General features: G+C 47.1%; 1 protein-coding gene across 1 annotated transcript in view; it reads right to left on the bottom strand.

Moving 5' to 3' along the window:
• The window catches only part of LOC119659346 (probable multidrug resistance-associated protein lethal(2)03659), a 63,880-nt gene extending 38,928 nt beyond the window's left edge, over positions 1 to 24,952 (bottom strand). The window contains exon 1 of the mRNA XM_038067392.1: positions 24,556 to 24,952. The gene's annotated coding sequence lies outside the window, so the exon portion shown is untranslated. The remainder of the gene's footprint in view (positions 1 to 24,555) is intronic.
• Positions 24,953 to 26,576: the final 1,624 nt, after the last annotated feature.

Raw genomic sequence — 26,576 nt, 5'->3', positions numbered from 1 at the left:
TATTAGGCGTTACCCTTGCCAGAAATGAACTAGCCTTTGAACCCTTTCTCGCACATATTCTAAGCGCCTTTTAAAACTCAACTTGGTGTAGATCATTACCCCCGGTATCTAATGATTGATTTTGAAACAATCTCGTAATCACCAACCCGGATTTTGACAGTAATTGGTAATAAGGACCGCCTTAACTTTTCACTCAAAAAGACGAGTTTAACCATTGGTGACCATAATTTGATGAGATGAATGGCTTCACTTTCATAAAGTTGCACTTTTTCGAGATACTTGGCAACAGCCACCACCTGCCCAATACCAGAACCAGTCTGTCCGTCTGTCAGTCTGATCGTCTTTTTTTTAGGAGGCGGAAATCTTCAAAAAATACTGACCTGGACACGCTGGCGTGTGGAATTCTTACCCACTAAAACCGCCTCCGACTAACCCACGCCCCGTGAAACTACCATACGGTATTATTTCACGGGGCGAAATCTGCTCATTTTAGCTTGGTCATCTTTCATCTCTACGCGGCGTACGTAACCGCGCTTTTCTAGTCTCCTCTGCCTTTCGCAGTTTGCTCTGGATAGATGCGATCATGGAGTGTATCGCATCGTAGTCTCCCTAATATGCTAATATTCTTCGCACCAGATTTTCTGGAGCGAGTATCCCTCCTAGAGTCTCCTCTAGGTTCTTCCTTTCTATCACAGACCTTGAATAGTGGAAGAATACATACACTGGGTCCCCTAGGACTCCATTGCAATTTGGACAATCGGGTGAGGTATCTAGTTTAAACCTGAACAAGTACTGGCGATATCCTCCATGCCCAATGAGAAACTGAGTAAGATTATAATTAATCTCACCGTACCGTCTCTCCCACCTCTCCTTAATGGCAGGGATGATGCTGTGTGTCCATTGACCCTTTCCCTAGCGCTCCCAACGCTCTTGTCATCTATTTAGAGATCTCCTGCAATACCTTTCCTCAAACTGGAGCTGCATAGAGCAGGATCGAACTCACCACCCTGGCTGTAAGCAACCTGGAAGCATGCCGTGGCCCTCCCACTTTCGGCATCATCCTCGCCAGGGCCACACCTGCAGTGGATGCTTTGTCATAAGCATACTGCACGTGTTTCTTATAGCTAAGCTCTCCGTCTATCATCACTCCCAAGTATTTGATGGCAGGCTGAGAAGTGATGATATGATTCCCCCCATTCCCCCGGACTGCTTCCGTTTTTTCCTCTCCAAGTGTCGGACCAAAGCTCTCTAGCCAACCCTTAACAGCACTGATCGGTTCGCATGAGTATAACTCAGCATTTTCGAGATGCTTTGCGATCACAACCAGCGCTATATCGTCGGCGTAACCCACCACCGTGGCTTCCTCCGGAAGAGGAAGATTAAGTACATGGTTGTACATGATGTTCCATACCAGTGGGTACAGTACGGAGCCTTGTGGGAGCTGCAAGATAGGCGGGAATACCAATCTTCGCCAAAGATTCCCGTATTAGATTCCAGTTGGCCGAATTGAATGCTTTTCACACATCTAGGGTCACCACCACGCAATATTTGCTATTATTAACCCTTCCGTGGATTGCATCTTCGGCCAAGCCAGTAACAATTTTGATGGCAACGATGGTTGCTCTGGCTTTACGGAATCCATACTGCCGATCTGAGAGGCCTCCCTGGCTCTCAACAACCGGGAATAATCCATTGTATATTACTCTCTCTAGCATTTGTCCTACAGTGTCCAAAAGACAAATAGGTCTGTAGGAGGTTGGCTCATATGGAGGTTTACCAGCCTTAGGCAGTAGTATTAACCTCTGTCGCTTCCATTATGTGGGAAATATCCCTTCGGACATGCATGCTTCGAACAACTCAGCAAACATGTCAGGATTTCTCGGCAAGCTTAAGGGCTTTATTCGGCACATCATCCAGACTCGGAGCTTTGTTATTTCCTATTCTAGCGCAGATCTCTGGCGGTATTGCTGCCACATTCAGAGGTCGCTGAAAGCTGTCAGTGCCCTCCTCTTAATGGGGGAATAACCCCTGGATAATTTTTAACAAGAGTGAAGGGCACGTGATCTGCAGAGATGAACGGCCTCTGAATCACCCCATCACGATTCTATAGGCGCTCCCCCAGGGGTCTACGTCCGCTTCTGAACAGAGCTCCTTAAAGCATTCCTTGGAGCTTGAGGCATTTGCGGGCTTCCTTATAGGCGCGCTCTTTTTGCCCTTGATCGATTCTGTCTACCGCTCTATGAGCCGCTCTTCTGGCTCTGTGGCAGGCTGATAAAAGGCTGGTCAGTTCAGTATTCCACCAGTAGTCTGGTCTTCTACTGAAGAATGAACACCTTCTAGGCATGAACGCGTCACATTCTTAGGCGATGCATTGGGCCACACGTACTGCTCTTTCCGTAGAGGCGCCTGTTTTATTAGGTTTGTCTAGCCACACCTCTATGAAGGTCTGCTCGTCCAGTGCAGGGCTGACAAAAGTTAGCTCTGCGATTGAGGCAGACCCCCCTTTCTGAAAGGTGTTGACATAAGCTTCGTTGGCCAGAATTATATCCAACTGTAGAAAAGCGTCTAATAGACTGCGATCCCTTGCATTTGTGTCGCTGCTACCCCGCTTACGGGCTCAAGCATTGAAGTCACCAGCAATCACCCTTGAACTACGACCCCTTTTGTCAAGAACAACACTGTCAAGCATTTCTTCGAACTCGGACAGTGTCAGACATGGTGGGGCGTAACAGCAGTACATACACCCCATTTATTTTCGGCCACACAAAGCCGCTGCATGTCTGACTCGCAGTACATTGTATGTCTTGTCGACCGCATGCTTATATCGTCGCTCCACCAGTCGAATCTGTAACCCCTACGCCACCGTGATGGTTTCTATAGAGCTCGTTAATGATGACAATTTCTACCTTGGATTCGTAGGTCTGCTCGAGTAAGTCAGCACCTTCCTAAGTTCCGGGTATTTAGCGCTTCCGGCAATATGCCGGTAATCCTGTCCGTCACTTCTTTCACACAATAAGCATTTGGGGTCCCTATTGCACGCTTTAGCAATATGGCTTTTCTCCCCCCACCCCACCCACCGGACCGATCAATGCCGTTGGTGCATGCCTTCGCGAAATGGCATGCACCAGCGCGAAATGGTTGACTGCAAAAAAACCCACCCGATTCGACCGCCAATAACTTCTGTGCTGCGTCGACTGGTAATCATGGTTTGAACATTGCCATAGTTTTTCCGCAAACTCACAATGGACTCCTCGGCAAGCTCCTCCAACTTGAACTGTTCCATCGAGGCCGTGCAAATTTCTCCTTTGGATGTCACTTCATCCTCTCCAAGTGAGTTCTTAACCTGAGTTCGGCAACCATCAATTTTTCCCAAACTGTTTTTTCAGTTCAAACATGAGGTCACCCTTCCGGGTCCTTCGAATCTTGTTGACATTTTCGCTTAGATCTTTTAGGTCGGGGTGAGCTTTGACCTTTTTCAATATCTCCGCGTAGGACAAACTTCCATTGCTGGACATCACAACTGCTACTGGACGAATTCACACTTTTCCTTTTTTCTTCGGCTTTTTATTAACAACCTTGGTCCATCCATCGTTTTCATTCCCCTTAGATTTTGCCGATTCGATTGCCGGAGCTCGTAGTTGGGGGACCTACTTTCTCTCTTCGGTGCTTTTAGTTTCGTTTTTCGGAACTATTTGTATGGTCTTTTTCCTCTTAGGCGCCTGCTGATTTCCCAGAGGATCCACATCTTTTTCCCGCACTCTCTTGTTTGCTGGCAGGTTGATTACAATACGTTTAGGTGCCACTTGGGTCGCCTTTAACACCGTTGGGGCAACAGATTTCGACTTGCCCTTAGAATTTCGTTCCTCCTGCTGCGATTTGCTATAGAGCACTTTAATAGCTCTCACCATATTTTTTATGGCTTGGTGCACGTTGTGCTTGTCCTTGATGAACTCAGACAGCACAATTATTTTCACACCAAGCTGTGTGAAGGGTAATTCCTCTGCTTCAGGGCTCTGCTCTCCATGAGTCCTAACAGGATTACTACTTTTAAATAGTCCTTCACATTTTGCATTCATTGAATTTCCCTCCATTTTATCTTTTTTGATGTTTGGCATTGGCGGAGATCTCAAAGTTGACGAACTTCTTCTGAATGGGTCCTTGCCCACTCACCAAAGTGCATGAATACATATTTTCAGATCAATAGGAAAGGAAGTTGGAAAGGTTCAAAACCTACCGCTGGCTCCTGCCATACAGTTATGTGAGAAGTTTGCTTACTAAAACCACCTCCTTCTCCTTCGTTTACGCCGCGGTGCTGACATTTCGGTATTACGTCGCGGGGCAGGATAAGTTACGAACTGTCGAACTTCGTGTCGTTATTTGCAACTTTCCTCCGTAGCTACTCCTTCCCCAGTAGATTGTGAATCGCCTCCATTAATTTTTCCGCCACCCTCTAAGATGTTTCAGAGGCTAGCAAGTGGTCCGCGATATTGTCGGGTGTTCACCATGCCCCGGTGTCAATTACCACCTCCGTTTTGTGTGGGGTAAACCGCGCACAGTTAAAAACAAGATGCTCCGCATCCTTTGGAATCATCACTTATATCGGGCAATACGGAGAGTCGTCATGCCCGAAGCGATAAAGGTATGCACAGCACCCTCTGTGTCCGTTTAGGAATTGAGCTAGATGGTAACTAACCTCACCGTGCCTTCGTTTGATCCATATTGGGACATCTAGAATAATCCTGTGTCCACCGTCCTTTAGGTGAATCATCCCATCTTTTTTGCCATTCCAAAATAGATTCACTTCGTGCTAATTGCCGGCGATAAATGTAGGACTCCCCGATTGTATATGATGGGTCATAGAGGCGTCGCCCCTCGTTTGCCAAGATGTCGATGGGGACGATGCTTGCTATCACACAGATTCCTTCGTCCGACGTTGTACGGTAAGCGCATGATGTTCGCAATGCACTCAATCGGTATTGAGCTGCGATTCTCCTTCTTTGCTTCCAACTTCAAAGATGGTGCCCAGATTGTAGCTGCATGAAGCAAGATGGAGCTGACTACTCTCGAGATAAGGAGCCGATGGCTTTGCCTAGATCCAATTTGGTAACATTCTTGCTAACAATGTAGCCAACCCGGAAGGTTTAGTTTCTGAATTTTCAAAATGGGACTTGAATTTCGGTCATTGGTCAACCATGACTCCTAGGTATTTAACCGTTGGGTGCGGCTGTATAATGTGTTCACTAATCCTGACCTTTATCGACATTTGCTTCCTTCGCTTGGTGTTCAAAACTACCTCCGTTTTATGGTCTGCGAGCGTCAGACCAGCTTCCTCTAGTCAAGACCTGATTTCAAAAATTGCCTCGTTTGTAAGTACCACGATCTCATCAATACTTTGTGCCACGATAGTCACCTCGATGTCATCTGCGAAGCCAATGATTGTCACTCTTTTGGGCAGTTGCAATTTTGAAATTCCGTCATACATTATTGTCTACAAGAGAGGGCGGAGGGCTGATCCTTGCTGAGCCCCGCAGGTTGTTTTTTACGTCTTAGGTCCATCGTCCGAATCGTAACACAATATCCTCTCCCGGAGAAATTCCATGACTATATGCACCAGGTATTTAGGAGCGCCCAATTTGGTTAAAGCCGCAATTATTTTACTTTATTTTGCCGTGTTGTAGGCATTCTTCACGTCGAGAGTAACTATCGTGCTGATCGCATTGCCTTTCGGAATCCGAACTGCCTGTCTGAGAGGCCACTCTTCTTTTCCATGATTCGTACAAACCTATTGAAGATGACCCGTTCGAAGAGTTTTCCGATGCCGTTTAGCAGGCATATAGGTCTATAAGATGAAGGATCACTCGAAGGTTTATTTGGCTTCGGGATTAGCACAAGTTTCTGTTTCCTCCACTTTTCTGGGAAAATCCCATCTATGAGGCACGTCATAAATGTTCCAGCGAACCACCTTGGAAGTGTTTTGACAGAATGCCGTCTAAACCTGGGGCTTTATTTTAGGCAATCTTCTTCGCGGCTCCCAGGACTTCTTCAGTGCTTACCTCGGGAATTTCATCGGGATCTATCTGGACAGTAAGTTTGAGTCGCTTGAAACTTGAAGGTCTATCACCGATCCCGTATTCCGTCTCCGAAAAGCATTGACGCCGCCAGTATATGCCAGAACGATATTCAGACGTCAAAATACTTCGAGCAATATGCGGCCTCTAGCATTTATTTCGCAACTACCCCAATCTTTGGCCCAAGCGTTAAAATCGCCAGCCATTATTATTGGGTTGTGGCGACTTGCTTCGGAGGCTAATTTTTCCATCATCAGTACGAATTCATCTAGCATGAGGCTCGGCGTAGCGTAGCAGCGTGTTTCTCTGCATAGCAGGCATTTGGGATTTGCAATCTTTGGCAATATGCTCTTCTTCTCCGCATCTTGGGCAAAAGACACTAGCCTGGACACACCAGTGTGTGGGATTTTTACCCACTAAAACCCGACTCCCTCCCTACCACGCGAAACCACGATAAGGTATTACATCACGGGGCGGAGTCAGCTCACTCTAGATTAGTGACCTTTTTTCTATACGCGGCGTACATGACCGCGCTTTTCTCCTCTCCTCTGCCTTTCGTAATTTATTTTGGTTAGATGCGATCATGGAGTTGACCGTATCCCAGTTCTCTTGTTGCGCTACCATTTTCGGCCCCAGATTTGCTGGTTCCAGCACCACTCCTAGAGTCTCCTCTAGATTCCTCTTTTCTTCCACAAATCTCGGACAGTGGAAGAATTCAAGCTCTGGGTCCTCTGGGACTCCATCGCAATTTGGACAGTCGAGTGAGGTATTCAATTTAAACCTGTGCAGATATTGGTGATATCCTCCGTGGCCCTTGAGAAACTGGGTGAGATTATTATTAATCTCACCGTCGTCTCTCCAACCACTCATTGACGGCAAGAATGAGCCTGTGAGTCCACCGACCCTTTCCCGAGCGTTCCCACTGCTCTGGCCATCTATTTATGGATCTCTCCCTTTCAGCATGCTTCGTCTGCGATGGGGGAGACATTGGCTTCGCATTATATATGTTCGCCATCTCATCTGCCAAGATGTCAATGGGCATCATTGCAGAGATGACGAATCATCTGAGACAGAGCATACCCTTAGGACTGTCCTCCTGTAGACTGCACTCAGTTTGCTAGTGTTAACTGACATCCGCAACGCCTCCCTTCAAACTGGGGTCGGATAGAGCATGATTGAGGCCACCACCCTGGCTATAAGCAACATGGTTGCACCTAGTTTGGCATCATACTTGCCAGGGCCATACTAGCAGTGGATGATTTGTCGCAAACATGCTGCACGTGCTGCCTATAGCTGAGCTTCTTGTCTATCAACTATCGATGATAGCAGCGAGATAGGCGGGAATACCAATCTTCGCTAGAGATTTGCGTATTAGATTCCAATTGGCCGAATTGAAAGCATTTTTGGCATCAATGGTTGATCTGGCTGTACAGAACCTATACTGTCGATCTGAAAGGGCGCCTTGACTCTCAACAACCAGGAGTAATCTATTATAGGTTACTCGCTCTAACATTTTCCCCACAGTGTCCAAAAGACATATAGGTCTGAATGAGGATGGTTCACCTGCAGGTTTACCAGGGCGAGGCTGAAATACCAACTTCTGCCGCTTCAGTGGCGCTAGAAATATCCCCTCGGACATGCAAGCTTCGAACAACTCAGCGAACATGACCGGTCTGAATTTGACGGCTTGCGCTTGAGCTTGAGCTTAAGGGCCTTATTTGGTACCCCGTCCAGGCCCGGCACTTTATTGTCTCCTATTCTACTGCAGATCTCTAGTAGCTCGTCTCTGGTGACTGGCGGAATTGCCGTCACATTCAGAGGTGGTTGGAATGTGTCGGTGCCCTCCTCTTGCTGAGGGAATAATTTCTGGGTGATTTCCAGCAAGAAGGTAGGACACGTGATTTGCGGAGATGAACGGCCTCTGAATCGCCAGTCTGCCCGTCTGTCCATCTATCTGTCACACCCGATTTTATCGGAAACGGCTGAACGGAATTTGGTGAGAATATGTGATCTATATGTCCCTTTACATGCAGCGAATGATTCCATTTTGTATTGAGTTTGAAGGGGGCTCCCCATACATGTAATAAGCGAATGTAAATTTTTTTCACAGAATATGGCCATGTGGGGTATCAAATGAAAGGGTTCTTCGGCTTTTCGAAACTGTTGTATCGTCCGCCAAAGGGTCCTAGTTCTGGATTTTTTCTTGCAGTTTGTCAACAGGGTTCCGGTCCAACGGTATGGCTACATCAATTATGAAGCACGCTTGTTCTTCCTTGAGAATCAGAACTAGATCGAGTCTATTGTGATTAACACTGTGGTCGGTGGCCATAGTGTGATCCCACAATAGTTTGACTCTATCATTTTCCATGATTGTCTGCGGAGTATACTTGTAGTAATGATGGTAAGTTGCCACTGAGTTTTACTTCAACGCAAGATTTTGATGGAGAATCTTGCAGACGGAGTTATGATGATTGGTGTACTCGGTACTGTTCAACATCCCGCACGCAAATGTTATGCGCTGGAAGGTCTCCTCTTCACAGTTGCATAACCTACAAGTGGAGTTGGTGACAAAAGAGTCATGAAGGATGTACCGTTTGTAATTTTTTGTTGGAAGTGAAGCATTCTGAACTGAAGTTAAGAAGGCTTCGGTCTCATAGAAAAGTACACCATTAGTCAACCATTTGTTGGAGGCTTCGATGTCAATGTCTGGCAACGACAAATTTTTTATATTACCCCCGTGAATGGGTTTCTCTTTCCACATGTCAATCTTCTGTTGGACTGAAGTAACATTCGACATGGGATCCCATTCTCTGCTTCTCCAGTTCAAAGGAGATAATTTATTATCTGCCATGACGGTAGCCTGATGTATTTGGCTAGAGGATTGTTTCTCATAGAAAAACTCTCGAAGAGAATGCACTTGATTATAGTGCAATGTTTTCAAATCAAATACCCCCCTTCCTTCCTTAGATCTTCCGTCTCTGGTGGTTGACGGCATAACCGCCGCACAAACGCCGGAGCTCGAGCGGACGCGCAATAAAAACAACCCTTACATTCTCGAGCCCCGCGGAACCACCATTTAGGTATTACTTCACGGGGTAGGTTTGCACTTAGGCACTTGTTCTTCCCCTCATTTCAGCTTTTGTCCTTCTTTGCTCCTTAAGCAATTTTTCCTGTATTTTCACGATTGCGGGGGAAACCGTAAGCCAGTTCGCCTTCGACCTCAGCATCGCTGCAGCTAAGTTCTCCGGCTCATGCTCCTACCCAACGCTTGGTTTAGGTTCCCCCTCCCCATTGCGGACCTTGGGCACTGAAACATAACATGCTCTGGATCCTCCTGTATGCCACCGCATCTAGGACAATTAGGAGAAATATCCACCTCAAAGCGGTGCTGATACTGCAGCAACTACCGTGTCCCGTGAGCAACTGTGTGGTATGGTAGTTTGATCTCCCCATGTTTCTGCTCAAGTCACATTCTAATGTTGGGCATGCGCCTACGCGTCCGTCGACCTTTCGTTGACTCGTCCTTCTGCGTTGCCAGAAATTATGCGATTATGACCTTGCCGTATTCCTACGCTCTGTGTGCTCCTCCATACGTGTTGCATGGTTCAACACATCCATTTCTTTCGCCAGAATGTCGATAGAGATCATGCCCACCACTACCAATATTGCCTCAACTGATCTGCCTCACTGCACTGCAAATACTCAAAGGTATCAGCCAGTTAACCGAGTTCACCTGCTTCCGTCTCTGACAGTTTACAAGCGCTTCTGCCCACACAGGTGACGAGCAAAGCAGTAAGGATTGCACCACTCCAGCGGCGGGTGTTTTTCTGTAACATCCATAGCTAGGTCATCAGTAAAGCCGACAATCGTAGTCTCGTCTGAGACGGGAAGAGCAAGCACCCCATCATACATGCTATTCCACAAGAGGGGACCCAGTACCGATCCTTGTGTTGCTCCGGCGGTAACAATGTACTGTTTGGGGCCCTCATTCGTCCCGCGCCAAAGAGTTCTCTCTGAAAGGTACTCTTCCATCAGATTCGCTAAATACCCGGGAACGTCAATATCAGCAAATTACCCTTTAATTCTGTTCCAGTTGGCCAAGTTGAATGTGTTCTTGACAACACACCAGAGCAGCGGGCAAAAATCAGTGCATCTTTTGCCAGGTTCACTATTGGGGCCCCGACAAGCCATTGCGGTTTTCGGAGATATTTATGAGTCTGTTATAGATGACTCTCTCCATCATCTTCTCCATCGCATCCAGCAGGCAGATAAGACGATACGGTGATTGATTTCCATGTGACTTGTTAGGTTTCGGAAGCAACACCAACCTTTGCTTCTTCTACTAGACAGGGAATATTCCTTCTTTTAGGCGCGCCTCAAAGGTGTTGATAGAAAAGATGGGTCTAGTCTGCACTGCCAGTTTCAAAGCTCAGTTGGGAATGCCATTCAAACCTGGGGCCTACCAAATATTACCCGCAGCTCCTCCACAGTTACTGGAGGTATTATGCCCTCATTTATCTGGACAGCCGTTGGTCATCCCCTATCTTCGTGGTGAGGGTATAGAGTGATAACAATTTGCTCAGGAAGGGTGGATAGGTCACATGGGGTGATCTTCGCAGCCTTTTCATTACCACCCTGTAAGTCTCGCCCCAAGGGTTTATAGGCATGGTCACACAGCTGTTTGAAACAGTTTTTTTGCTTCTCCGAATGGTTTCTTTTGGGCACCCGCGCAGTTACCTGTGTGCCTCCTGGCGCCCATTGCCACCGAGCTTTCCCCTGAGCCTCTGGCAAAGCCTAATTTGCCCGGACACATCCGGCTCGCAAACTTGTAATTTTGTTGTTCCACCAGTAGTTGGCCTACTGGGGAGCAATCGCCTTCTGGGCATAGTAGCATTGCATGCCTCCGTCACCCAGCGGGAGATTTGGGTGGCTTTTTCTCTAGCCGTACACTTCAGGGATATGTCGGATTAGAGCGCCACAGAAAACGTGTCCGACTCTAAAGTTTTCGCTGTCTGGCCGAGCATACTACCCGGAGTTATGTGAGAACTCCATTTCGAGCTCGCTCCACCCTTGATTTTCATGCAGACTGCCTGGTGGTCGGTATGAGTATAGTCCTCACTGGCATGCCCACCAACTCTACTGGCTAAAGTGGCCCTCACGAATGTCGGGTCCACTGTAAACCCCAGACCCCTTCCCAGGAAATTGTACGAGGCCCCAACTTTCGCCAGTATCATGTTAGTTGTCCGGCGGCCCGATTCAAGACCCTAGGCATTAAAATCGCTTACTATTATGGTCGACCAATGTAATCTTGCATCTAAAACCAGAACGCTCAGCATCTGCTCATACTCGGCAAGTGTAACGCTGGGTGAAGCGTAGTAGCTGCAGATGTGCATTCCTTTCACCTTCGCTCTGATGAAGTCTTCCTCCAGGTGCTCCATTATTTCCTGGAAGGCTTGTTCTCCACAAGCCCATATCGCTGCTTGGCCCGTTTGGTCTTTGACCCAAATGCTACCATCGTGATTTTGATATGGCTCACTGATTATGGCCACATTGATGTGTTTCTCTCGGATGGTTTGCGAGAGTGGATCACGGGCTGCCTCGCAGTGGTTGAGGTTGATTTTTACCAACCTCATCTGCGATTTGTGTTAAAGGCTCTTCTGTATTCCAGGCACCTGGCACTACCTGCAACGTGCCGATGGTCCATACGCTCCTTCCCTTTGCACAGTAAGCAATTTGGGCCAGCTGCAGAGTCCTTGCTGATATGGCTTTCCATTCCGCATCTCCTGCATTGTTTCGACCTGCCATTTGGACTAGTGAAGTCCTCGGTGTTTAACGTAGGTACCTGTCTTGAGATTTAATCCTACGGCCCTCTTCAGGCACGGATTGATTTTGTGACCACAATCAGAGCCCCGCTGAGACAAGCGCTACGGTACCAGTCTATACCAAGTGCATGGCTTAGCATTCATACTGGTGGATGCAAGAATTACCTAAATCTCTACCGAACTATGGAGTACGGCACCCGTGTTGATACGAAACACCACGTCGAGGCCCGAAGTTTTCTTCTCGCTCGAGCGCAACCACAGCCCCCATGAAACTCCCACAAGGGGGCCAACCGCAACCAACCGAGCTGTACTCAGATACGACAGGAATTCTCCTGAAGTATAAGAGTCCAGGGGCTACCTCGGTTCCCATGGTACCAGTATACCCCTGGTAAGGTTTCGTGACCGAAGCCACTTCAGATGAGTCCCCGTGCAGACTCGGGTCCGATCGCCCTTGCTAGGCCTTGGAGCATTCGCCTACTGCATCACGGCCGGCAAGCCAATGCGATACAGCGATTCCCGGTGCCAGCACGTAGAGGTTCTCCTCGGCCAGTTGGTTTTAGTTCAGACGACAGGGTTGCCGCCCCGTCTTCCTCCCCGCCACCTCTGAGCACCCCATTTGGACTAGTGCATCCCTTCGCAATGTGACTGAACCAAAGGCATCCAAAGCATCGCTTCAGTAGCACCTGCTCGCTAAGCCGACACAAAACCCAGCCTATTCTTACTCTCCCTGCTGCTAACAGTTTGAGTGCGTCCTCTACTGGTAGGCTGATGATGGCTGTTTGTGTTCCCCCATAAGCTTCCCTTAGCATTTTCATCGCTAACTCCTGTAGTCCGACAAGATCGAATTACTTCTCCAATGCTTCGCGAACCTCCTTCTTCGTGATGATTTCATCTATATCTTTGCAGATTATGATGATTTCCGGTGTGCTAACACTTACGTCGGCTTCCGGTCTTAACGACTTTCCGATTTGGCTGAGGAATTTGTCCGCAGTTACATCCTTGGATTTCTTGAGCTCGAACATAAGATCTTCTTTCTGGGACCGTCTAATGCGGCTGACACTATATCATAAGCTGGTGAGTTCGGGGTCTGCCCTCGCTCTTATTAGAATGTCAATGTCAGCAGATGACCCTTCACCGCGTTTGGAAACGATAATCCCCTCCGGTTTAATCTTCCTTCGCAGCGGCCTCTAGAGATCCGCTTTCTTTTCTCGAGGTCGCGGTTGCAACAGTTTGACCGGTAAGTCCAGCCGTAGTACTCATATGCCCCGCCTTCTTGGGGGTTGAGTCTTTTTTCTTTTCGGTGTTTGTTTGGCCTGTTAAATCGTTCAACTTTTCGTGCAGCCTCTTCCCCGGTTTCCCCCTTTCGTATTTTGAACAGGTGTCCCTTGAGTCGCCTGGCTCAATTTTTTGTTCGACGGCTTCCTGCTCCCCCCCCCCCCCCCCCCCCTCTTTCGTTCGGGGCCTTGCCTTATGTCAAATGGATGCCTCTTATCATAAATATTACAATTCCATTCTTTATGAATTCACACAGCTAAATGTTACCCAGGGTAGTAAAGCCAGCTCATGACTGATCGTTACCTAAAACGTTGTTCGGGTGATTCGGCGTCAAGGATTCTTCCTCATCGAAGACTCCCGCTACACACTTCTCAACTGGGGGTAACGATAGCGGGGCTTATCCCGTATGAGAGGGGATTTGGGAAGAATCGAACTTCTTCTGAACGGGTCCGTCGATGGAGTCAGTTCCAGTTCCTTCCCCCATGGTTGCCATTTACCTCTTGGTGGGGTGTATTCACCGCATCCTTCTTCTGTCCCAAATGTTGAAGAGGGAGGGGGTGAACTCCACTGTGCCTTGGCATCCTTAGATCTTTACATTGGAGGATGCCCCTTAACGAATTTTCCACCATTTTCCTAGATTACTTGTCCAAGCCTAGTCCAATCTAGTGTTTGTCATTATTGACACAATTAAAGTCCAATGTTCCAGAAAATGGTAAACCGTATCACCAATTGGGGTATGCATTTTGCCCGCTATAATGCACAAAATCAGTAAAAGGACATTCGATATAACTATGAATAAAAAATGCGCCCTTTCATCATGGAAATTACAAGGATATATCAATGAATCAATTAGCATCTTTCCGATAGAGCTTCCATCGATGTTCAAATCGAATTACAAAGAACGTACACAGCATTCTTGGAAGTGAAACTACATCGAACAAGTATTCCGAGGCCCTATGCATCCTGAATGAATTACCGACAGAGGCACTTGTGATGCCACCATTCCTGACATGAAGCATATGACAGCATGCAGCTGTTGAAAGGGAAATTCGATGAACTATAAATAGCTTAATAAAAGGAACAGCCTAGCCTGGATCGAGTGTAAAACTGCTGGAAAATGTACTACCAAGCACTGTCCTCTGGCAAACAGCAAAAATGATAGTCGATAGTCGAATGTAATTTCCATTTTTCTTCAAAGCGGATATTAACTTCCTACCGTCTAAACAGGATGCCGTGCGGAATCCTGCAGGTACACGGCTGATTGCTCGCCTGTGGACTGCCTATAAGCATATTGCATCCTTTATTAACGGAATGAAAGCAACACCACCCTAAGGAGCAAAAAGAGTTCCTAGTTAGATCAAAGAACTACAATGAGCTGCAAATAATGCACTGAGTAGTTATGAAGAAAAGTAATCAGGCATAAAAGGAAATTATTGAATGTCGCCAAAAGCAGGACATCTATCAAGGAAACATATTGAATGTGTTTTGGTTTTCTTTAAAAATGAAATATATTTCATGGCGCTCTCTCACTATATGGACGGCTGATGGGAGAGCGGGCGAAGTGTAAAGTTAGCTAATTACTTCGGGGCTACATATTTACTGAAATAAGGAGAGAAAAGGAGGTTAAAGAGTGTGTATCTGTTTGAGGTGGACCTAGTTAGCCCATTGTACTCGATTCCCGCCTCTAGTACTAGAGTATAATAGGCTAACTAGGCCCACCTCAGACAGATACACCCCCTTGGGATTCGTTTATGTATCGCAAGGTTTCCGTTAGTAGATGTGGTGCTACCCACTGCACACACAGAGGAAATGTTCCGTGGATTTCACTTCCTCATTACATGATGGGCGGTCAAAGGGTAGTATAGGTCCCAGGGCAAAACATGGATTGTTACCCATGATGGAGCATCAAACCTGGGAAACGCCTTATGAACCAACACCAACAGCTCTACTACCAAACCCTATCTCCACCTCTACGTGGTGATCGATGGGAGTTCTTTCTCCATGAAAAACGGAGAAGGATGAAGACAAGTCTCTCGCGCCTAAAAATGGGACAAAATGTACCAACTGGTCCTCCAGGTTGGGGATTGGGTAGGGCTGACAACCCTATACGGAAAACCAAAGTTACGAAGCCACAGAAGGAACTTCGGACTGAATTGACGGCACAACGACGAAACCGGCAACGACAACGGAATAACGTTTTGCGCATTGCGATTCCCCAATATAAGGCTGATGTAATAGCGTTGCAAGAGATGCGCAGGATAGGCACCGGTTTCCTGGAGAAGAGCCGCTACACCATATATTATAGCGGTCATCCAGTAAACCATGTGCTCGGAGTAAATTTCTTAGTCAGCCAAAAAATGAACCCTGCTCTTATCGGCTATGAAAATATAAGTGAAAGGCTATGCACTCTGTGTTTCGTTTGCGAGGCAAATTTAGAAATATAAGTCTCATAAACGTTCACGCACCTACAGAGGAGACTGCAGAATCGGAGAAGTATACCTTCTACGAGGCAGTCGAGCGAACCCTTCAAGCCTATTCCAAGTACGATATTAAAATCATACTTGGAGATTTCAACAGTCAAATAGGGACGGAGCTCGTATTCAGGTGATACGTCGGCTCCCATAGCTTACATAGAAACACCAATCATAATGGACTGCGGATTATTCAGTTAGCAGTATCGTATGAAATGGTTGTTGGAAGTACCTGGTTTGCGCGGAAAGCGGTCCACAAACAAACGTGGGCCTCTCCAGACGGGACCACTTTCAACCAAATTGACCACGTGCTGATTGAACGCCGCCACCTCTCAGCCTTGATGAATGTCAGAACATATAGGGAGGCCAATATGGACTGGGACCACTATCTCGTTGGCATAGTGCTCCGAGCTCCAATTACGACACCACCTACAATCCCCTCTGACAATCAGGTGAGGGTGAATACCGAAGCCACTCACAACACAGCCCTCCGAGATTCTGGAGATGAAGCATCAACAAATGATCTTCACAATCACCTGAAGAACGTTATCATTGATACGCCCACAAATATACTTGGCCCCGGCCGCAAGAAAAGTCGGAACGGCTGGTTTGACGATGAATGTAAGCTAGCAACGGAACGGAAGAATGCTGCATACCGAGTAATGTTGCATTCCCAGAGAACGCGGGCATGTGCAGAGACTTATTATGAACTCCATCGAGCGGAGAAGGGATTTCACAAACGTCAAAAGAAAACCTGGGAGAACCAAAAGTCTGTGAACTCGAAAAGTACAGGGAGCAACCGCACCAGGTGCACAAGTTTTATCAACTCAGCAGGATGAAGCCTTATACACTTCGATGCTCATCCTGCCGAGACAAAGAGGGAAATCTGATTTCCGACAGAATGGCAATATTGGAGTAATGGTTTGAGTATTTTGATGAACTGCTCAACAACCAAAATGTCGGCGAGTTGGAGGTCCCGCCAACTGAAGACGACGGACAAATACTGCCACCACCAAGCATAGAAGAAACAGTCCGTGCAATTCATCGGCTTAAAAACCATAAGCCGCCAGAGACCGATGAAATTACAGCCGAATTGGTTAAATATGAAGACATCCAATTGCACCAAGCGGGTCATCAACTTATGCTCAAGGTGTGGGACAGCGAATCAATGCCTGACGATTGGCAACGATGCATTATCTGTCTCATACATAAAAAGGGAGATATCACACAGTGCAGCAATCATAGAGGTATCACGTTGCTGAGTACCATTTATAAGATATTCTCCTCTATCTTGCTAGACCGGATAGCCCCATACGCCCATAACATCATTGGCCCATACCAAAGAGGCTGCATCCAGGCAAATCAGAAACAGTAACAGATCAAATTTTGTCTGTAAGGCAGGCAATGGAAAAACTGTTGGAATATGGCCATCAGTTGCACCATCAAAAACCAACCAACCAATAACATCAAATCGCACTGGTCAAATAAGAAGAATAAAGATAGGAGACTAAAACTTTGAGACCGTTGAAAATTTCTCCTATCTCGGGTTGAAAATCACAACTGATCATAACTATGACGTTGGCTGCCAATAGAGCCATTTCAGCTTTCAAAAACTGTTTCGCTCGAAACGTCTCACTATAGGGTCAAAGCTCTTACTGTACAAGACTTGCGAACCCTTGGACGTGTTCGAGGGAAAAATCCTCCGAAGAATTTTTGGCCCTTTCCATGAGGATGGACAATTCCGTAGAACTCTTTGAGCAATACCACGACTGTCTGTTTGTGGATAAAATCCGGCTCAACAGGTTGCGGTGGCAGGGCCACTTAATTCGTATGGATGAGAATGATCCAGCCCGGAAAGCCTATAAATGCAATATCTATGGGGGTGTCTGGAGTTCCTTACTAAGGCAGGCCTAGACCGGATACCGGTTGATGCGCCGTTGATGATGATGATAGTCGCATTTTGAAGTTTCTATGAAAGGTCAATTTACCACCAATGACTGGCCCCCACACATGCTTTGAAGTGGCATTGGCGAAGTTTGCGAAGCATGGTAATTTCACTTCCACATTCGAGGACATGAAAGTCTAGGGAATTCAGCGTAAATGGCTGCGTGTAGACATAATCCTACGGTTTTTTTCAGACACGGATTGATCTGGAGACTACAATATGAGTTCCGCTGAAATTGCCATAGCCAAGGTTTGCACTGAGTGCATGACAGGCCTATCTAATATCTCTACCGCGTCGGAATCTCTGGCACCGTCAGTGAACGGGTGGCGACACTTGGAAGACTTCTCGGTAAGTGATCACCAGTACTTCGCATTCGAAGTGGTTGACGCTACTTGCCAGCGTGCACCGACCCGACCCTCCACCTGCCTGTGGAATGTCGCGAGAGTGAACATCGGGAAAATTTTCAAAGCTCTTGATACAGGCAGAACCGCACCGCAGCTGACATTGTCGTAAATTCACTGATCAACTTGATAACGGCAGCGTACGAGGGTTTTATGCCTCGGGGGGACCCCAGCCGTGACGAGCCTTCTACGCACCGATGAACGGCAGAAATTGCCCACCTACAGGGGAAGTGTTATAAGCTCCGTCGTTTGGCACAAAGCTTGCACGTCCGCGAGGAGACATGTGCCATAAAGGCGGAGTGTAGATCAACAGAAAGGAGACTCCGGAGGCGGTAAATAAGAGCAAAGCTCGCGGCTGGCAGAACTTGGTCAACGAGGTGAATGAGGACCCGTGGGAACTTGGCTTTAAATTTGTCACCCGGAAATAGGGGCTGTTTGGGCCCTATATGCCAAGTACCGACCATTTTTTTTTTAATACACGGAGATGTTAAAAAAATCTTACAAAGCCACACTCATTTCAGCTCTGGCGTGTAAACGGCAAAGCTGGCATGGATGTAGTGTGGGATTCGCACCCACTAAAAAAGCTCCCCCACCTCTCTCCTGCCTTTGCCCCCGGGACCATCATTTAGGCATTACTTCACGGGGCGGGCTTACCTCCCGTAGGCCTTCATATTTCCAACTCTGCAGTTTTCCGCTTCTTTGCTTCCTTCAGCAGCTTCATTCTGCCTTCAGGGTACAGCCTCTCCACTTCTTTGTACTCTTCTTGCGCGTGCTTCTCTTTGGAGCTGAGTTTGTATCCGCACAATTGTGTGGACGACCGAAGTCCAGTTTGCCTTCGACCATAGCATTTCCCGGATTAATTTTTGGGTGCTCATACCGACTCCCAGGGCCTCGTTCAGGCTTCTTCTCTCCTCCCGGAATCTCGGGCACTCAAACAACACATGCTCCGGTTCCTCTGGGATCCCACGACATCTGTAAAAGTTTGGGAGCTTTTTCATAGGCGTACGATATATGCCCCTTGAAACTCAGCTTGACATCGAGAGTCACGCCAAGGTATTTGATAGTCGGCTCTGAGACGTTCATATGGTTTCCAACCCACAGACTGATCGTATTTCTTTTCCGGTGATTTGTGATGAGGATTGCCTCCGTCTTGCCTCCGCCAGGCTCAGTCTGGTGCCCTCAAGCCAGGACCTTACAGGACCTCCACATCCTCCGGGAGTTTTGCAACGATCACTATGACCAGGTCATCTGCAAAACCGACCAACGTGGCCTGCTCTGCTACGGGAAGCAAGAGCACCCCGTTATACATCACGTTCCAGAGCAGAGGGCCCAAAACCGAACCTTGTGGTACCCCCGCTGTAATGATGTATTCATTGGGCCCGTCTTCCGTTCCGTACCAGAGAACTTGGTCCGACAAGTAACTCTCGATTGGCTTAGCTAAGTAACCAGGTGCATTCATTTTGGTCATTGACTCCTTAATGCGGCCCCAGTTGGCGGAGTTGAATACATTCTTTACATCCACCGTCACCACGGCACAGCACTTGCCAGAAAGCATTGCCCCTCGAGCCAAGTCCACTACTCTTCCCACCACACCAACAGTAGAGCGAGGTTTCCGAAACTCATATTGTTTATCCGCAAGATCATTCCCATCTTCCACGATGGGGAGCAATCTATTGTAGATAGTGCGCTCGAACATTTTCACCATAGTATCCAACAAACAAATAGGCCGATAGGATGCTGGGTCCCCCGGTGGCTTGCCGGGGTTAGGCAACAACACCAATTTGTGCCTTTTCCATTGTGGAAGAAATACGCCTTCCACCATGCACGCCTTGAAGGTATTTATGAACCAATCAGGTCTGGGATGGGGGGAGCCTTGCCATCGCCGATCCTTCCGCAAACCTCCGAGGCGAGGCATTACCTCTACCTCGAATTGGGCCTTTATTTGTAGAAACCGTGAACAGGTCTCCTGAAGCGACCTTTGCCCATGCAACTTCTTCACAACCACTCTGTAGGCCATCCTCGGGGGTTTATGTTCGCATCCACACGCAGTTGCCTAAAGCAATCTCTTTTGCTCCAAGGTATAGCCTCCTTTATTCTGCCACGCAACGTCCTATAATCCCGTTCGCGCTCATCGTGATCAGGTCTTCCCCTGGATCGCTGGAACTGCCTTCTTGCTCGATGGCATGCCGATCTTAGCTCCGCGATTTCGCTATTCCACTAATAGTTTGACTGTTTGCTTACAAACTGTCGCCTCCGGGACATAGCAGCGTCGCATGTGTCGGTCACCCATGGCGAGAATCACTCGATGCCATTTCGGTCGCCGTGCCATTCAGGCTGTCATGACCCACCAGAACTTCAAAGAACGTATTCTGCTCGAACGCCCTAGTCGTCCAGCCCGGCATCCCTACTTGCTTTCTGCGAACCCACCATCGACCATCGATAATAAAAATCGCCTGGTGGTCGCTGTGGGTATAATGCTCACTGACATACCAAGTAGTTCCCCTTGCCAATGCGGTGCTCACGTACATGAGGTCGACGATAGAGCCCAGGCCTCTCCTTCTGAAAGTAAATGAATTCCCAACAATGGCAAGTACAACATCCAACTCGGCAAATGCCTCGAGCAGGATACGTTCTCTCTCGTTTACCCTTCGGCTGAGTACCGACCATATGGACCGGATTGCAATATTCTCCAGACAGACATCCCGGCGGACACTGGTGTACCGCCACCAATCAGATTTGTTGCTCGGGACGTTCAACGCTTACCTGAAGGAGAGAATTTTTCCTTGTCGCTGGAAGGCAGCGAGACTCGCGCTAATAAGCAAAAGAAAAGGAGACCCGGAGCTGTCCTCCGCTTACCGACCGGTATGTATGCCACGGTCGGGAAAGTCCTCGAAAAACTCATCAGGAGTAGTAACTTATCCCCAAGGCAGTTCGAGTTCAGAGCAGGGAGATCCACAGTGGATGCTATTATGGAAGTCGTAGATGCGGTTCATCGAGCCGAGGCACATAGCCCCCAATCTCAACGGATAGTGCTCCTCATAACGCTTGATGTCAGAGACGCCTTCAATTCCGTAAGATGGAGAGATATGCTAGGCATATTACAAAATACATTCTACGTGCCAAGCTATCGCTTGCGGATATTGAGGGATTATCTGAATGACCGCTTTCTATGAGAGGCTAGAAGGCCACAGGAAGATGGAGATCATGTCGGGAGTAGGAGAGGGATCTATCTTAGGGCCACTGGAAAAAAACCGAAATGGTCATCTTGACCGGAAGGAGAATCCCCACCCTGCGTCCCATATCGATCGGCGAGTTGACTGTAAACTTAAAACCAGTTGTTAAATACCTTGGTTTAATGTTCGACCCAAAAATGACCTACTTCGAGTAAATTAAAACAGCAGCGCACAGGGCTGCAGCTGGAGTCTCCGCCTTGAGTCAGCCAATGGTGAATGTTGGGGGCCCCATATCTACTAGGAGGCGTCTCCTTATGGGAACAACACAGTCGGTTCTGCTCTATGGTGCGGAAGTATGGGCTGATGCCATTGACGAAGAGATGCAGATGCGTTGCTCAAGACACAGGGAGCTTTGCGAGTGGCGTCTGTTTATCGCACTGTCTCCGAGCCGGCCGTGATGATGATCGCGGGAATGATTCCCGCTGCCCTCCTGGCTAAAGAGCGTAAAGCTATCTACCGCCGTAACTGCGAAAACTTAACAGAGGTGATTGCCTGTGAAGAACATCAACGCACACTTGCCGAGTGGCAACTCTCTCGGTAAAATGAGCCAAGAGGCATATGGACTGCGCGGCTCATCGATAATTTAGACCCGTGGCTGAACCGAATGGTGAAATTGATTACTGCCTTGCACAGCTTCTAAGCTGACACGGAGGCTTTCAGTCTTACCTGTACAGGATGAGGAAGGCGCGATCACCTGATTGTGTGTTCTGCAATGGAGTGGCGGACGACACTTTTTTCTCTTGTGAAAGGTGGGATGGCTTTCGTCAGCAGCTTTATGCAGTCGCAGCGGAGCTATCTCCAGACAACATTGTCAGAGAGATGCTGAAGAGCGCTGGCAGCTGGAGTCGTGTTGCGCATTATATTCGGGCTCTTCTTATTGCTAACGAGATTGAACTCGATCGACGGAGGGACCGGGTGGCAAAGGGTTCTCTGAATTAACAACTCCCTTCCTCCCCTCCCCTCCTGTTGGTGAAAGGGATTCCCTGACTTGAAGGCTCCCAAAGCCGGGAGAGCGGGAGGGCTATTCCGAAGTAATGTGTCAAACGGTTCCAGGCTAGCTCGCTGATGACTGGGAGATGCTTAGTTGGTAATCCAAGAGCGTACTATTGCGGGAGTCCAACCCTCATTCACCTACCCAATTCACAAAAGATACCTTTGCCGCAATTAAGGAGTATGGCGACCGAGTCCTGCAGCGTAACTCCACACTAGAGCCTACACTGAGCTCTGCTCGTGATATGCGTACCAACATACGAACTACCACAACAAGTTCAATAATCACCCCCCCCCCCCCCCCCCCGCAGAAGCATTCGATAACACATCGCACACAGAGATACAAGATGCCCTGAGCCGCAAAGGAGTGGGAAACACCCTGGTATTCTGGATGGGCAAAATGCTAGAAAGCAGGCAAATAGAGGTACCGACAGGTATAAATTCTATTATCATGAACACCACTCAAGGCTGTCCACAGGGTGGGGTACTATCGCCGCTGATGTGGAGTATGGTAGTGAATGAACTCCTGGACGTGTTAACAAATACTGGAATATAAGTCCAGGGTTACGCGGACGACATTGTTTTAATTTGTAGGGGCAAATATGAAGATACCCTATGTGATAGAATCCAAACTGGATTAAGGGTTATTAGTGCCTGGTGCAGGAAGGTGGGACTGCGGATCAACCCAGCCAAAACCACGATTGTACCATTCACTAGGAGGCGTAAGCTTGATCACCTGAGAGCCATAACATTACATGATGTGGAGGTGAAACGAGAAACAGAGGTCAAATATTTGGGAATTACGCTAGATCAAAAATTACTCTGGAGATGTCGGAAACACTTGTCGGAAAACCACGAGGGCTCTGATGACTTGCAGATCCATAGCAGGAAAAAATGGAGTTGCAGCCCGAAGATACTACTTTGGATATACGAGTATACTGCAATAGTAAGGCCAATGATTACCTATGGAGCGGTAATCTGGGTAGAAAGAACCGAACTCAGCACACAAGCCAGGTGATTACATAAGCTCCAAAGGCTGGCTTGCATGTTTATCAGTGGGGCAATGAGGATATGCCTAACGGCATCCCTGGAGGTCCTTCTGGGATAACCCCTCTCTATCTGCACATACAGATGCAGGCAAGGAGATCAATATTCAGGATGGCCGGTAGTATGAGTGAGGCGGGGAGTTGCCTAAATCGAAGGAAGATTGATATTCTTTCTAGGCGGTATCCCGAATTACTGATACCAAGGGATAATTTGACAACGAGGTTTCACTTCGATAAGAAGTTTGAAACACGTTGGAGTAACAAGGCAAACTGGGGGATACGTGGCTGCGACATACGGCTTAAACCAGCAACTGATTACTTAGTACACTGACGGATCCCTCACAGCAGAGGGAGCGGGTGCCGGTGTCATTGGTCCAAGGAAAATGTACTTTGAGCCAATGGGCAGGTACACTAGCATGTTCCAAGCGGAAATATACGCCATAGACGAATGTGCCTCCTTTAATCTGCAAAGGAACTATAGGGGGCAGAACAGGCAGCGATCAAGGCACTTAGGTCTAACCAGATGAAACTGATGTGGGAATGCCTTGGGAGACTGAATACACTCGGCTCGTTCAACAAGGTCTGGATACTTTGGGTGGGGCTGACGAACTAACCAAGAAGGTAGCAGGGACGCCTTTACACGGGCCAGAACAGTGTGGAATCGGAAACGGTTTCATGACTATGAATCTAAGAAATGAACAGGAACCGTTGAGGGAACTATACTGGGCGGGCCTACCGGGGATGGAGCAGCCCAGGGTGCTTATTGGGGGATACGAACCCATACGCACAAAGGATTGCTCAAACCTCACCAAAAAGAACCTCCGAATCATAGTGGGAATTCTCATTGGTCATTGCCGGCTGAACATTCACCTAGGGAAGCTAGGGATATCTACGAACACTGCCTGCAGGTTTTATGAGGAGGAGGACGAAAGCTTTACGTGCTGGGACAGTATCCGGCACTTGTATAAAGTAGGTCGAGGCATCTAGGAGAACACTTAATACCAGATGCAAAGCTGAAAGATCTGGAAGTAGGGAACATACTAAAGTTCCTAACGGTTATAGGCCTGCTTGAGATACTATGATCAATAGGTACACTATAACCAGTAAAAGGGGTACAATAGTTCTTCAAGGACGCCGTGCGACTTTCCCTTGACAGAATAATAATAATAATAATAAATACCGCCAGAAAAAGCATATTCTGGAAACGTTCTCATGTTCGGGTTCAGGGTTCATACTATTTTGTGGATTACATATGTACATTCGTACTATTGGCTATATTAGATCTAGTGTTCGACATAACTAACCTTTTCAGATAAAAAACGAATTTCCAAGTCGAATATGGCAATCATTTGACGAAAATGAGCACCAACATAGCACCAAGCACTCAACCGGAAAGATTATTTTAAATAACACGCGAAATACAGAATATAATATCCGTATCAACAGAATGGTACATGGACCGCCAGTCCATGACGAAGGCCGACCGCCCACTGTACCACCCAGTCACGATGTCTAGTCTTTTATCCACAAAATTTATTGTCACTAGATCAGCTTCATTAGAGTCGCGTTACTGCTGGAAGGACCAGTTGCACTTGCACTAATGTCCATGGACTGCACTATAACTAGGCATATAGTGCGGAAGGTCAGTGAAATATTATTTAATGCCCCAATTTCGTAAGTTATCATCTAGGCCAAGCTAGCCTGGCGAACTCGCCATACTGACTAGAGTCGAGCATTTTCTTTCTGAATTTTCTCTCTCGAGAATTTCTAACAAACTTTCAGTGTTTGCTCGGTTTCGCTGACAAATAAAGAGATTGCCTTCGGTTCCACTCCATTGACTGTAAATATAGACTTCTATCTATCGAACCCATTTGTGATTTTGACGAATTCGGATCATGCGCCTTGGAGAGAAGTAGAATTTACACTCCAAGGCAGAAATATACTTTTATTGAAGTTACTACCGAAACGGAGGCATTAGTAAGGTAAGATATCTATAAACCATAATAAGTTCAACTGAATCTTTCAGAATTCTGCTAAAACAGATCACACTATCTTAATAGAGGCAAGCTTCTATCCTAATTGCGTGCAAATAGCTATTAATGCTAATCCCCGAGGATTTAATTGTATCTTGTATCTTCACAAAGTAATTCTGAAAGTGCTGCATCTTTTTCATCTCACAACGATATCACCAGAATTACTCTCACCCGATGTTTTTGGGGGAGCACACCAGCGAAAGATAGGCCTCAATTACAACTCTCCATAAATCATAGTATTAATGGCATATTCCGCGGACATTCCGTTGATAACTTTTTCAACAAGTTCTTTTTATAATCCGAGTATTCCTCCAGAATATAGTCGTAAATCTTAAATCAAATTTAGAATTTTAAACTAAATTTAGATTCAAAATATGTCTCTTTTGACTATTATAATTTCATCAATACAGTGTTTTCCAAAATGATAGTTCCACTTGGTATTGGTTTCAGATAATTTAACGTCGTCCCTATGCCTACTTTCTATTGGTTGCCTCTTGGACTTGATCAGGTATATACGATCTTGTCTTGTTAATTGTTGTTTTGTAGAAAATGTCTAAGCGACATGTAATAGACCGTAGAGTTGGTGATAGTCAGAAACACTTTCCACATTAACTGTCGTCAACTATCAGAGCATAGTTAACCCAAAAATTTGCAAAGTGATGAATATCACAGCTCTCTCTAGTATTCCATCAATATGCGTTCTTTAATCAGACTCAGGTTGGTAACTGGACATTTTTGAACTCTTACATCATACCATCATCATTATCCACGGTGCAACAATCGGTGTCCGGTCAAGGCCTGCCTTAGTAAGGAACTTCAGACGTCCCGGTTTCGCGCCGAGGTCCGCCAAGTTGTCTGACGTCCTGGCCTGCCCCATCGCTCCATCTAAGGCGGGGTCTGCCACGTCTTCTTCTATTATAGATACTGCCCTTATAGACTTTCCGGGCTGGATCATACTCATGCAGACGGTCGTGGTATCGCTGATAGATTTCGTCGTCATGTAGGCTACGGAATCCTCCATCCATATGTAGACGGCCAAACATTTTTCGGAGGATTCTTCTCTCGAAGGAGGTCAAGAGCTCGCATTTTTTTTTTGCTAAGCACCAAAGTTTCCTAGGAATACATGAGAACTGACAAGATCCCTGTCTTGTGCAGTAAGAGCTTTGACTCTATGGTGAGACATTTCGAGTGAAACAGTTTGTGCAAGCTGCAATAGGCTATGTTGGCAGCCAACAACCGTGCGCGGATTTCATCGTCATAGCTATTATCGGTTGTGATTTTCGACCCTAGAT

This window comes from Hermetia illucens, chromosome 6 (genome assembly GCF_905115235.1).
Source record: "Hermetia illucens chromosome 6, iHerIll2.2.curated.20191125, whole genome shotgun sequence".
NCBI classification, from domain to species: Eukaryota; Metazoa; Arthropoda; class Insecta; order Diptera; family Stratiomyidae; genus Hermetia; species Hermetia illucens.
Note: the sequence above shows the minus strand (reverse complement) of the source record. Positions and strands in the feature narration are given on the sequence as shown.